The 11,955-nt window shown below is 37.3% G+C and overlaps 1 long non-coding RNA gene across 1 annotated transcript; it reads right to left on the bottom strand.

Annotated features, from left to right (window-relative positions):
• Window positions 1-1,773: 1,773 nt before the first annotated feature.
• On the bottom strand, window positions 1,774-7,803 carry LOC116206399. Its single transcript, XR_004156672.1, has 3 exons — window positions 7,526-7,803; window positions 2,644-2,711; window positions 1,774-2,511 (listed from the first exon to the last, which is right to left on the bottom strand). It is a non-coding gene; the product is annotated as an uncharacterized LOC116206399 (long non-coding RNA).
• Between the last annotated feature and the right edge of the window lie 4,152 nt (window positions 7,804-11,955).

Below are 11,955 nucleotides of genomic sequence, written 5' to 3'. Positions count from 1 at the left end.
AAGAATTTGGTATGGATATATGAAGTGAGATGGCATGGTTGTAATTGATTATGCTTGTGTTGTTTGATTATAGCCATGGGATCGCTAGATCCGATGGATTACAAAATGGGCCTGATTGGCCGCTGAACCCAATGGAATACAAATAGGGCCTGATCGGCCACTATCCCAGCGGAATATAAGTAGGACTTTGATTGGCCGCTTGACCCGACGGAATAGAAATAGGGGCCCGATCAGCCGCTAGACCCGGTGGAATATAAATGGTAGTCAACTCTTACCGCTAGAGGTTAATAAGCGACCCTCGCTTATGAGATATGGGTATTGGGAGTTAAGGATGATATGAGTGAGAAGTGCGGGGTTACGACACTGTCTTAATTTATCGCAAGGAAATGCGACCCTGTTGTAAGACCCAAAATTTTTCAAATATGCATACCTATACATATACTTACATATGCTTATATATATACTTATATACTTTTATGTGCTGGAGCTTAAATTTAAAAAAAATTTGAAACGGGAGCATGGGCTCCACGTGGCCCCTCACACTTTTCCCTTAAGCTTCCACCGTTTTCTTATTCCTTCCACTTATCTTTTTCTTCTTTTTATTTCTTTCTCTGTTTGTGGGGGGTTGGGGAAGACAAACGAAGGAAAGAGAGAGAGAGAGAGAGAGAGAGAGAGAGAGAGTCCAAGAGAGAGAGAGGGATCGAGAGCGAGTAGGTGCAGAGCTTGAGCATGAGCTTGAGCTCGATGAAGAGGAAGAAGAATGACAGAGCGTGTAACGACCTGAAATTTTAACAGAGTTTCCCCTATATTTTCTCAATATCCATTGTCACACACACAATTCTTACACACACACATATATATATATATATATAATAAGCTTGCATAACTCCCAAAACATTAAACCAATCCCAGCAAGCTCTATATAAACATATAACCAATCTAACTGATTCCAATATACATATAACTCTCAAGAGAGTATTCTGTTACAACCATATCACTACGCCAGCTAAACAAAAGTTTCAAGTCGTAACATAACTATAACATTTTACATAAACTTACTACCTATACTATGAGCAGGTCTATATGCCAAAAATCCTTCGTGCTGATCTAAGTTGTCTAAAAGTTCTCCTGTGCGACTAATCTAGCTCTTAGCTCGTCTGAAAAATATATATATGCAGGGGGTGTGAGCTGCATCTCAGTGAGTACTATATTTCAAAGTAAAATGAGCTAATATATTACTATCAGGATTCACAGACAATCAATTGTATATATATATATATATACATATTCTACCATAATATGGAATCCAATACCAACATCATCCTTTCACAAAACTCATTTGACAACCAATCTCAAGTAACAACAATATAGTCATAGGGTCGCATTTTCCTTGCGATAAAGTTATGACGGTACTGTGACCTCGCACATCTCAAAGAAGTTATCTGCATATTCACAATCGTATCTCATAAGCGGGGTTGGGGAAGACAAACGAAGGAAACAGAGAGAGAGAGAGAGAGAGAGAGAGAGAGAGTCCAAGAGAGAGAGAGGGATCGAGAGCGAGTAGGTGCAGAGCTTGAGCATGAGCTTGAGCTCGATGAAGAGGAAGAAGAATGACAGAGCGTGTAACGACCTGAAATTTTAACAGAGTTTCCCCTATATTTTCTCAATATCCATTGTCACACACACAATTCTTACACACACACACATATATATATATATATAATAAGCTTGCATAACTCCCAAAACATTAAACCAATCCCAGCAAGCTCTATATAAACATATAACCAATCTAACTGATTCCAATATACATATAACTCTCAAGAGAGTATTCTGTTACAACCATATCACTACGCCAGCTAAACAAAAGTTTCAAGTCGTAACATAACTATAACATTTTACATAAACTTACTACCTATACTATGAGCAGGTCTATATGCCAAAAATCCTTCGTGCTGATCTAAGTTGTCTAAAAGTTCTCCTGTGCGACTAATCTAGCTCTTAGCTCGTCTGAAAAATATATATATGCAGGGGGTGTGAGCTGCATCTCAGTGAGTACTATATTTCAAAGTAAAATGAGCTAATATATTACTATCAGGATTCACAGACAATCAATTGTATATATATATATATATACATATTCTACCATAATATGGAATCCAATACCAACATCATCCTTTCACAAAACTCATTTGACAACCAATCTCAAGTAACAACAATATAGTCATAGGGTCGCATTTTCCTTGCGATAAAGTTATGACGGTACTGTGACCTCGCACATCTCAAAGAAGTTATCTGCATATTCACAATCGTATCTCATAAGCGGGGGCCGCCTATTAACCTCTGGCGGTAAGAGTTGACCTCCATTTATATTCCACCGGTCCAGCGACCGATCAGGCCCCTATTTATATTCCGCCAAGTCCAGCGGCCGATCGGGCCCTTATTTGTATTCCGCCGGGTCCAGCGGCCGATCGGGCCCCTATTTGTAATCCGTCGGGTCCAATGGTCCTGTGTCTATAGTTAAACAATCACAAGCATACTCAACATATACATCAAACCATGTTCCTCAATCATTCAGCCACCTTCATATCTATAACCATACATATAAATATTTATTATCATTTTACGATGGAAGAAAGTACTCACCAAGACCCCGAAAATAATAGCTCAATGGGTCGAGCTTTCCGGGTGTATAGTCTCGGTCTCCTCAGCTCCTATTAAGTTTAAACATAAGGGTTAGATAATATGCTAAATAAGAATAAAAATATGCATCAGTTTATCTCCCGTGTTACTTCATGGATATAGCTATAATATAAGACGTTCATCATTAACAAATGCTTATTTCCTATCCCTTTCGATTTCCGACTAACTTTCTAAATAGGGCACGATGCAAAATGATATGCACATGTATTCCTCAAATCATATCAACTTAGGATATGTTGCAATTTATATCAAATGGATGACCAATTCGATCATTCAAATTCAAGCAGAGGGTGCAAGGAATTCTAAGTACTTCCTTTATTCCAAAATACAAATAAACAAGAGCTTAGTCAATCAATCCATCACATGATATCATTATAATGCATGATAAATTCTCAAATCAGATTCATACATACTCTGTTCTGATTTACAGCAAGTCAACTCAGCCAAAGAGCAGACAAATTTCCGTTAATCCGATCCATTTTCGTAAAGATATATATATATATATATATACATATATATATGCATTAGAAACCTACTAATTCAATCAAGAAACTTGCTCTCTGCCTCACAATTAGATTATTCAGCTCATATGGGTGACCAAACTCATTCTAACACAAAATAAAACTAACTCCGAATATATCCAACTCAATCTACATCAGCTATGGAAACTAAATTACAGCAACCAAACTTCTCAAACCTGAACAGCTAAGATGAATGCAAGAAGAGCCACAAACTATGCCTAATATAGTGAATATGAATGTTTAAATCATAGACAATCAACTTACTAATCAATACTCCAAACTTAGTCTTCTTCCCCTTCTTCTTCTCCAAAGATTTCCTCAACTCAACTCACTTCTCTCTCTCTCTCTCTCTATTCCTCTATTTCTTTTTCGTTTTCCTCAGCTAAGAACAGAGTAAGGAAGAAAGTAAAACAGAAACAAGGAAGAAAAGGAAAAGAAAGAAGTCAATGGTGGTGGAAGAAAAAAGGGGTTACTGAAGAAGGGATAAAGGCCACCTGGCCCTTTCTGGAATTTTCTCTCTTTTCTTTTCGTTTTTTTTAATAAAGTTAAAGCTCTAGCCACATAACTATAGTATATAGTATACCGATATATTACGTAACCATGCCTATGCATATGTATATGTATATGTATATATATGCATGTTTGGCAAACACTAGCCCCACAGAGCAAGGGATGGGAAAAGAGCAGGTCAGGGGCAGAGAAACGAAACAGAGAGATGAACGAGATAGAGAACGAGATAGAGAGCTAGAATGGCAATTGAAGGTAAGAATTAGATCATGTTCATTGCTAAATTCACGGTTTCTATAGTCTAGAGGGAGAAATCTTAGTTGAGAGTCTTGAGACTCATTAATGGCAGCTTGATGTGTAGATGTTATTAGTTCACAAATTTCATATGGGTAGGCTCCTCTAATAATTCTAAGGGTGTGGCTCTTTACGGAATTGGATTTCGTTATACGATTGGAAAGTAATCGCGATTTTAAATTTCTGAAATCCATAACGAAATGTCAATTTCGACCTGCATTTTTGAACTGATTTCTTCAGGTTTTGACACTCCGTTTGTTTCTAAAACATAGCCCACACTATAAGCTTTCTAGAGACTCAAACATTGTGGTATCTAGAGTTTTATAGAGAGAGCCGAGCTTCCGAAGTTGGGTTATCACACAATCCGGGTCTGTTCTGCAATAGCCCACACCAGCAACTTCGGGAGGCTCGCTCAGACATCGGATTGTAGTGATTTCTATTTGTACAGATTTGTGTCTGAATCTACTATTTTAGCTAAATTTTTGGGATTTTTCTGAAATAGCAATATTAGTTATCATATTTTTCATAATATGTGGGTTTATCGAATTTTCTTTTCTCAAGTCCAAAACTGGCCACTTTCATGTTCTTTGAGCTCGATCTTCCTTGCTAGTCATATCTGATTTTGGTGTTTGTTAAGTTGATTTCCGTTTTCTCAAGTAAGAGATGTTATTTTACGAACGTTTGGACTTTTGACCGAAAAATTCGTTTTAAAGGTACTAAGTTTTTGTTAAATGATCAGAGGAATGTTTAGGGTTCAGCTTAACGGTAAGGGGCAAGAATGAGAGAAAAGAGTTCACGCGCATAGGTATGGGAATGGTTCTATTTTCACGAGTATTTTTTGTTTGATTATGTATGTCTGGGGAATTTAGTAACTTGAATTTCTGAATTTGGATTGGGAAATTGGGGGAGATTCTTGAAAGGTGACGTAGTGAATAAGGGAATTTGATTTTATTGAGATTTAGTGCGAAATTTAGTTATAACGTGCTGCTGAGCTTTTTCTTTATTTGATAATACCTTTCTCATGAATTGGATAAGAGAGTATACTGTGAATAAGCTGGTGGGCGGTAAAATGAAAGTTTCTTTTGTTGTTGCCTTGTTAGATGATTCAAAGGAACAAGGATAGACTTAAATTACGTAATTTCAAAAGTATAATTTTTGGTCCTTGCTCCAAATGAAAAGAAGTCGTCTTTAATAGAATTTTTCCGATGAATTTAGTCCTTTATTGATTAAATTATCCTATTAACGAATAATGTGAAATCCTCTATTTATTTAGTTAAACAAGGTGTCAAATGGAGATTATTTAAGTGGTGTTTGAACAAAGTTGAGAGAGTTATAGGACAAAATGAATATGACATAAATAATTTTGTATTGTATCGAGACAATGGGCTGTAAAGGAGTTCGTGGGAGGTATTGGAAGCCCCGTAATGATGTTATGCTAATTATTCTCTAAATTTATGTTTACAAATCATAGGGATCGAGGAGATTGAATTCTGGCAGTCTGAAGGCTCGACCTAGTGAGTTGTCTTCCTTGGAGTTGTTAGTGAGTACTCTATTCCCTTGTGAAATGATATATTATAGTTATATAAATTATTTAAGAATAATATTGTGATAATTAGATTAAGGAATCGGTCTTACTATGTTTTGTGAAAGGATTTGCGAGATATTGCCTATTATATTTCATTTTGACTTAAGGTATGCAGTGTGATTGTGTATGAAATATGTGATGACAATATGATACCTTTGTAATGTGATTGAGATTCTGCTTGCGTATACTGATAATGTTTGACTATAGCCATGGGACCGCTGGACTCGCCGAAATAGAAAAAGGGGCTCGAATAGCTGCTGGACCTGGCAGAATAGAAAAAGGGGTCCGAACTGCCGCTGGAACGACGTAATATTAATAAGGGCTTGATCGACCGCTGGACTTAGTGAAATAGAAAAAAAAGCCCAAACAGTCACTAGACCTAGGGGAATATAAATTGAGGTCAATTCTTACAGCCAAAGGTTAATGGGCGGCCCCTACTTATGAGATATGGATATTGGGAGTTGATGATGATATGAGTGAAATGTGCAGGGTCACGGTACCATTTTAACTTATCGCAAGAAACTGCGACCCTATGGCTATACTATGTATTGTTTGTTGGAATATATTCTTATACTTGAATGTGGGTAGGATGCTAGAGTTTGATCTGTCAAGTAATTGTATAGTGATTTGCTATGGAACACTAAATGAATGGATATTTGATGTTTATGCAATATTGGATGTAATTATTATTATAGTTTGTATATATATATCGTATATGTGTGTGGGTGAGCTGATAGTTGAATTGGATGTGATTATATTATTTATTTAAATATTTGATTGTTTGCAATTGAATATTTATTTAATAATAATTCATTTTGTTTTGGAATATAGCACTAACTGAGATATTGCTCACACCCTGCATATATTTTTTTTTCCAGATAAGCTTCTAGCTACATGAGAGAATCATTGTTGATATCGGGAATTAGCTCGGAGAACTAAGTAGGGACCTTAGTTATTTATATGAATTTTTTTTATATAGAATGTATTTGAAAATACTACGATCTGAAACTTTTGTTTAGTTGGATGACGGATGTGAGTGATAAAAAGTAATCTTTTGAAAGTATATATACATATTAGAGTTTGCTGAATTGGTTATATATATTTTGGGAGTTTATGGAAAGTAAGTTTTATGTGAATAATTATGTGATGATGAATATATAGAAAATTTAGGGGAAGCGCAGTTGAAATTTTTGTTCGTGATACTTGTGGGTATATTGGTTGAGCAGTGTTATACACTGTGTGTTAGGATTGATTAAGATTGGATATGATGATGCTTGATCTTGTCTGAATGTGTTCTAAATGTACTTAATTGCGTGTGGAATGTTAGAGCCTGATATGTTAAGTGCTTGGATAGTGATTTGCTATGAAATAAGTTCCTAAACTTAAAAACTTATTACAATCAACTTCTTCTAATCGTTCTACCTCCATTCCATCCTATTTACTTCCCATCAATATTCTTTTTGCAATAATAAAAACCAATCTATAACTAACTTAATCTTTTCCTCAAATCATCATTTTAGTTTCATAATGTCAAACAATTAGTTAACATAGACTAAATTGCTGAGACAGCTAGGTTAGTAAAAGATTAAATCCATCATCAAGCCCAATAAAGCATTTTCATACTTAATTAATTCATCAATCAACAACCTCCAACTTATTAAAGTAACTAACATTACCCAAGCTGTAGCAGCAAATGGAAACTAAATAACTTAACAAAGCTCAGCTTATATTAGTCATTTAACCACCGTTAGAGATCCTAAAGTCAACTATTAAACCAACTTCTTCATCTCAGCACCTAAGCATATTACTACTTCCCGATTTCTATAACACAATAGAGCTAAGTAAAAGAGAAACCTAATCAGCAATACATACCCAAAACCTGTCAATAAGAACATTTACGGTAGGAGAATCAACTTACTAATCAAAGCCCCAAACTCAATCTTCTTCTTCGCCTTCGAATTTATTTCGGCTCAGTCGTCTCCCTCGCTCTCCCCACCTACTGTGCTGCCCTGTTCAGCTCAAAAAGAAGAAGAATAAATAGAGTTGAAGCTAAGTTACAAGACTCCCCGAAGTTTGATCCTCTTCTTCTTCGATCCTGCTCTGCTCTCTCTCTCTCTCTCTCTCTCTCTCTCTCTCTCTCTCTGTGTTTCTTCTTGAATTCTCCAGCCCCAAAACGAACAGAGAAAAGAAAACAAAGGAAAGAGATAAATGGAATGAAGGGAATGACGGTGGAAGCTTAGGGGAAGTATTTTGGGCCACGTGGAGCCGATGCTACCGTTCCTTTTTTTTTTTTTTTCATTTCCTTACCCAGCAACTTATATATTATTATAATATATACCTACATGTATATATATAGCATATGTAGGTATATGTGTATGTATGTTTAAAAAAATTACCGGGTTTTAAAGATGCGACGAAACGTGTGCTTTAATTGAAGGGAAACACCAACCGGCATCAATGGAACTCGACTTTTAAAATTGGGATGGGCAATATAAAGCAACTTCACCACTAATCGGACCTTAAATGAGTTGGATTTAAAATCGATTGTTTGAAGTGAGGATGAATTCACACGAATTAATTTCATGCTTGCTTGGCTTTAAGGAATAAAATCGATTAAATACATCAAAATCGGTTTAATTAATTACTTAGAATTTAAAACCAACAAACCAAATTTTATTGTGATCATTTTAGTCTATATTCATGTATTTTGGAATATTTGAATGTGCTTTTGATGAAAATCTCGCATGAACCGGTTTAATCATGTAAAGTCGATAAAAAAATTGTCCTAATTTCAACACGATCGGAAATTGGAGCCATATCGGGCGGTCCATTAATAGCCATCCCGGCGGCTCAAGACCCCGTAAATTAATGCATTCGGCAAATTTTTAATCAACTTAAAATTTCACACGTGAGGCAACCGGGACGTTGAACTTGGTTAAAATAAATCACTCGACTCTTTTAAATGAATTGCACGAATCGGTCAATAATCTATAATCGCGTCGACAGTTCAAAAATTGTTAACCATGCCCTTTTAAATTCACAATTTCAAAAGTAATGAGATACATGTCACGCGAAGCATGGATATCTAGGGAGTACTTGTATATCTTGATTTGAGTCTAGGCCCAATTTGAGGCAGCTCAAGTCAGGGTATATGAGTCCTCTTTAAACCACTTCCGGGCGAAGCGACCGGTTTCTTGGCTCTTTCGGGTCCTCACGACCCTGATGGATCCAACGGATCGGTCAACACCTGCTATCGAATTTGGAAGTCCGTGTCAAATAATCTTGATTTTTCATGCACACACATATGTTACGGTTCAAGGCCATGACCACCGGTTCTTGACCCGCCAACGCCCTAGGCATTAGGATGATTGAAACATATCAAATAGGAAAATGGGCGAGTGCCTGTCAAGGTGCGATTGTCACTCGTATGCCCCATCTTTTCCATCGGTATGTTTCTGTCACCCTAGTGTAGATTTGGGCGTTTAGGGAATTGGATTAGAGGCACGAGCGGGGACGGCCCGTGAAAGGTTGATCGGTCCCTTATGGGTCATGCGCAGAGATCTTGACACCCTCGTGGTGTTTCGTGCCCCCATTCCCCTAAATTTGTGCTTAGAACGGGTCAAAAATGCGAAGAACAGATTAATCTCAAACTCGGTTTAATCACATGGGCAAATAGTCAAGTAAAGGGTTAGGTTTCGGGCGAAAACACTATTGTCATAATTTGTAAAAGTCACATTGTCACAATACCAAACAATCTAAAAACAACCCACATATTCAAGACTTGACTACAAACATCATGTATGTCGGGTCCACTAAAACACCGTCGAGTGCTACGTACCATCTCCATCATCCCGTTTGTCTGTTTAGGGTAGGAATTTGTTTGCCAAGTAACTCCGGTATATAACCTGATAAATCACGTAAACACGGTATTTAAAACACAACTTGTTTGTATTCATTTGTTTTTATCTGTTTTTGTCTGTTTTCATCTGCTTTTGTCTGTTTTTCTCTGTTTCCTTGCAGGTTGAGTTCGATCTTTTAGGATACGATTCACACAAGGCCCAACGCCCCTAACCGTCAATCACGGGGTCTAATGCCCCCACACACCAAGCGCGCATCTTAATTTTATTTTCAGTCTTCTCCAAACCACACGGTGAGCACGAGTGGAATAATGACCAAATGCGAACTGATCGGGATTCAATCGTTGTAATTTGTATTTTTATTTATTTGAGAGAACAGTGAAAATATTTATTTTAAAAATTTATTCATGTAAGAATCCCGGTCGGAGAGTGAACGGTTCGAGTGCTGAATCGACCGTTTTCTTCGAATTTCCAGTGTCAAAATGGGTAAGACGAGCACAACTTAATCTTGCGGTAAATAAATAAAAGTGGCAAGCCCTAGGCAAATAGAGTACCGATAGGGCGTGCGGGATATAGGTCTGCATGTAACAAAACCCCCGAATCCGGAATTTCCAGTTCTATAAGACCAATGCCATAGCAAACTTGGTGTATCCCATACTCCTAGACCCGGGCAACTCACCGACCCTCGACCCTCGGGTCGTAAATAGGTAGTGGCGATTCTTTCTCACGCATGTTCGTCACGCGTTCCCATGGGAAGGTGGACACTCCCAAGCCGTACTATAGCGTGGGCATGCGAGCCTCGATGAGACGAAATTCAGGTCCGCATAGTGATGTAGTGATGTGACATAGGTTTCATCATACTTTACTGATATATATTATGTTTCCTTATTTGATTTATGCTGTTGGAATTGTATGCTAAGCATTTATTTGAAGAGTTCTGCATACAAATAAGATTATGAAAGAGTCGTCTAATCGCTTATAGTAATGGCGCAAGAGCAAAGGCGTTAATGCTGCGGACATCTTTGCTCTTTCGTTGTAAATATCGATTTGGTTATCAGTGTTCCAGCTTCAACTATGTGTGTTGGTCTTTGATCGGTCAATCAACAATGAGAGCTTTGTTGCGGTGCTGGTTCGAATTCTCTTTTTCAATTGAATCAAGGATGGTCGAGCAATTATGTAAGCCTTGTTCCTCTTAGGACAGAGGCATCCGTCTAGAAGCTAATAAATCCCATTGTGACTTGCGCTTGGGACCAATTGGATTTTATAATTTTTCTAGAGACAAATAACACCATGTAATTCACTTCATGAGACATAATGGACCTTACCGTTAATTTTTTCTTCACTTTTGATCCTCAATTTTTTCTTTTTGTCATTATTACCCTCAAACTTTCTACTTTTTTTCAATTTGGTCCTACAATTCGGAAAAGAAAAAGGGGAAAGGGGCCGGGGCTGTCGATTAGTGACCCCAACCCCACTACCAAGGTCTCATGCACCACAAAGGATGCCGACGACTATGAAGGTGGGGATGGGGTTGCAAATTGGCGACCCTTGCCCCCGAATGGACCGGGATCTCGAAGTCGAGATCCTGGTCGATTTGGGGGCTAGGGCCACCAATCAGCAACTCCGACCCCACCCTCGAGGTTTCTGACGTCCTCTGTGGTTGTCGGCAACGCCGACTGGCGGCCCAAGCCCCTCCCCCATTTTTGTTTGTTTGTTTTTTTTTCGAATTTTAGGATCAAATTGTAAAAAAATTGAAGTTTGAGGTTAATAATGACAAAAAGAAGACCAAAAGTCATGAAAAATTAACGGTGCGGTCCATTATGTCTCACAAAGTGAATCACAGAGTATTATTTGTCCTTAAAAAAATCACAGTGTCCAATTTGTATCAAGTTCAAACTATAAGAGGGTTTTTGTACTTTTTCCTGATTTTAATTTATAGATTACTGTTTTGCAAGATGACAACTTAAAAAAAAAAAAAGGAAGATAATAATGGAATAACATTTATTTGTTCTATTCCCACCAATGTCTCTCGCAACATCATCCCCAAAAAAATATATAAAATCGAAACATCCAAGACGGCTATATATTGACATTTAAGTTCCCTCTAGTAAATGGCAATATAAAATCGAAACATCTAAGACAGATATATATTGACATTTAAGTTCCCTCTAGTAAAGGGCTTCTCTATCTACTTCGTGACTCTTGCTTGGGGTTCATCCACCAAGATTTGAAGGCTACCAAGACTTTGTTAGATGAGAAGATGAATCCTAAAATATAGGACTATGGTCTAGCACGGACTTTTCAGGCCACTTAGGATTTCTTGAATACCAAGGGGGTCGTACGGACATTGTAAGGATCTAGATTTCCTTCAACAAAGATATTGACACCTTGTTTGGGATTAGACTCTATTCTAACTTTGTATATATATATATATTTAATTGGATTGTAATGATTATATTGTTAAATTATGAGAAAAATATAAAAAAAAAGT

This window comes from Punica granatum, chromosome 4 (genome assembly GCF_007655135.1).
Source record: "Punica granatum isolate Tunisia-2019 chromosome 4, ASM765513v2, whole genome shotgun sequence".
Classification (NCBI taxonomy): domain Eukaryota; kingdom Viridiplantae; phylum Streptophyta; class Magnoliopsida; order Myrtales; family Lythraceae; genus Punica; species Punica granatum.
The sequence above is the reverse complement of the archived record's forward strand: the minus strand, read 5'-3'. Positions and strand labels throughout refer to the sequence as shown.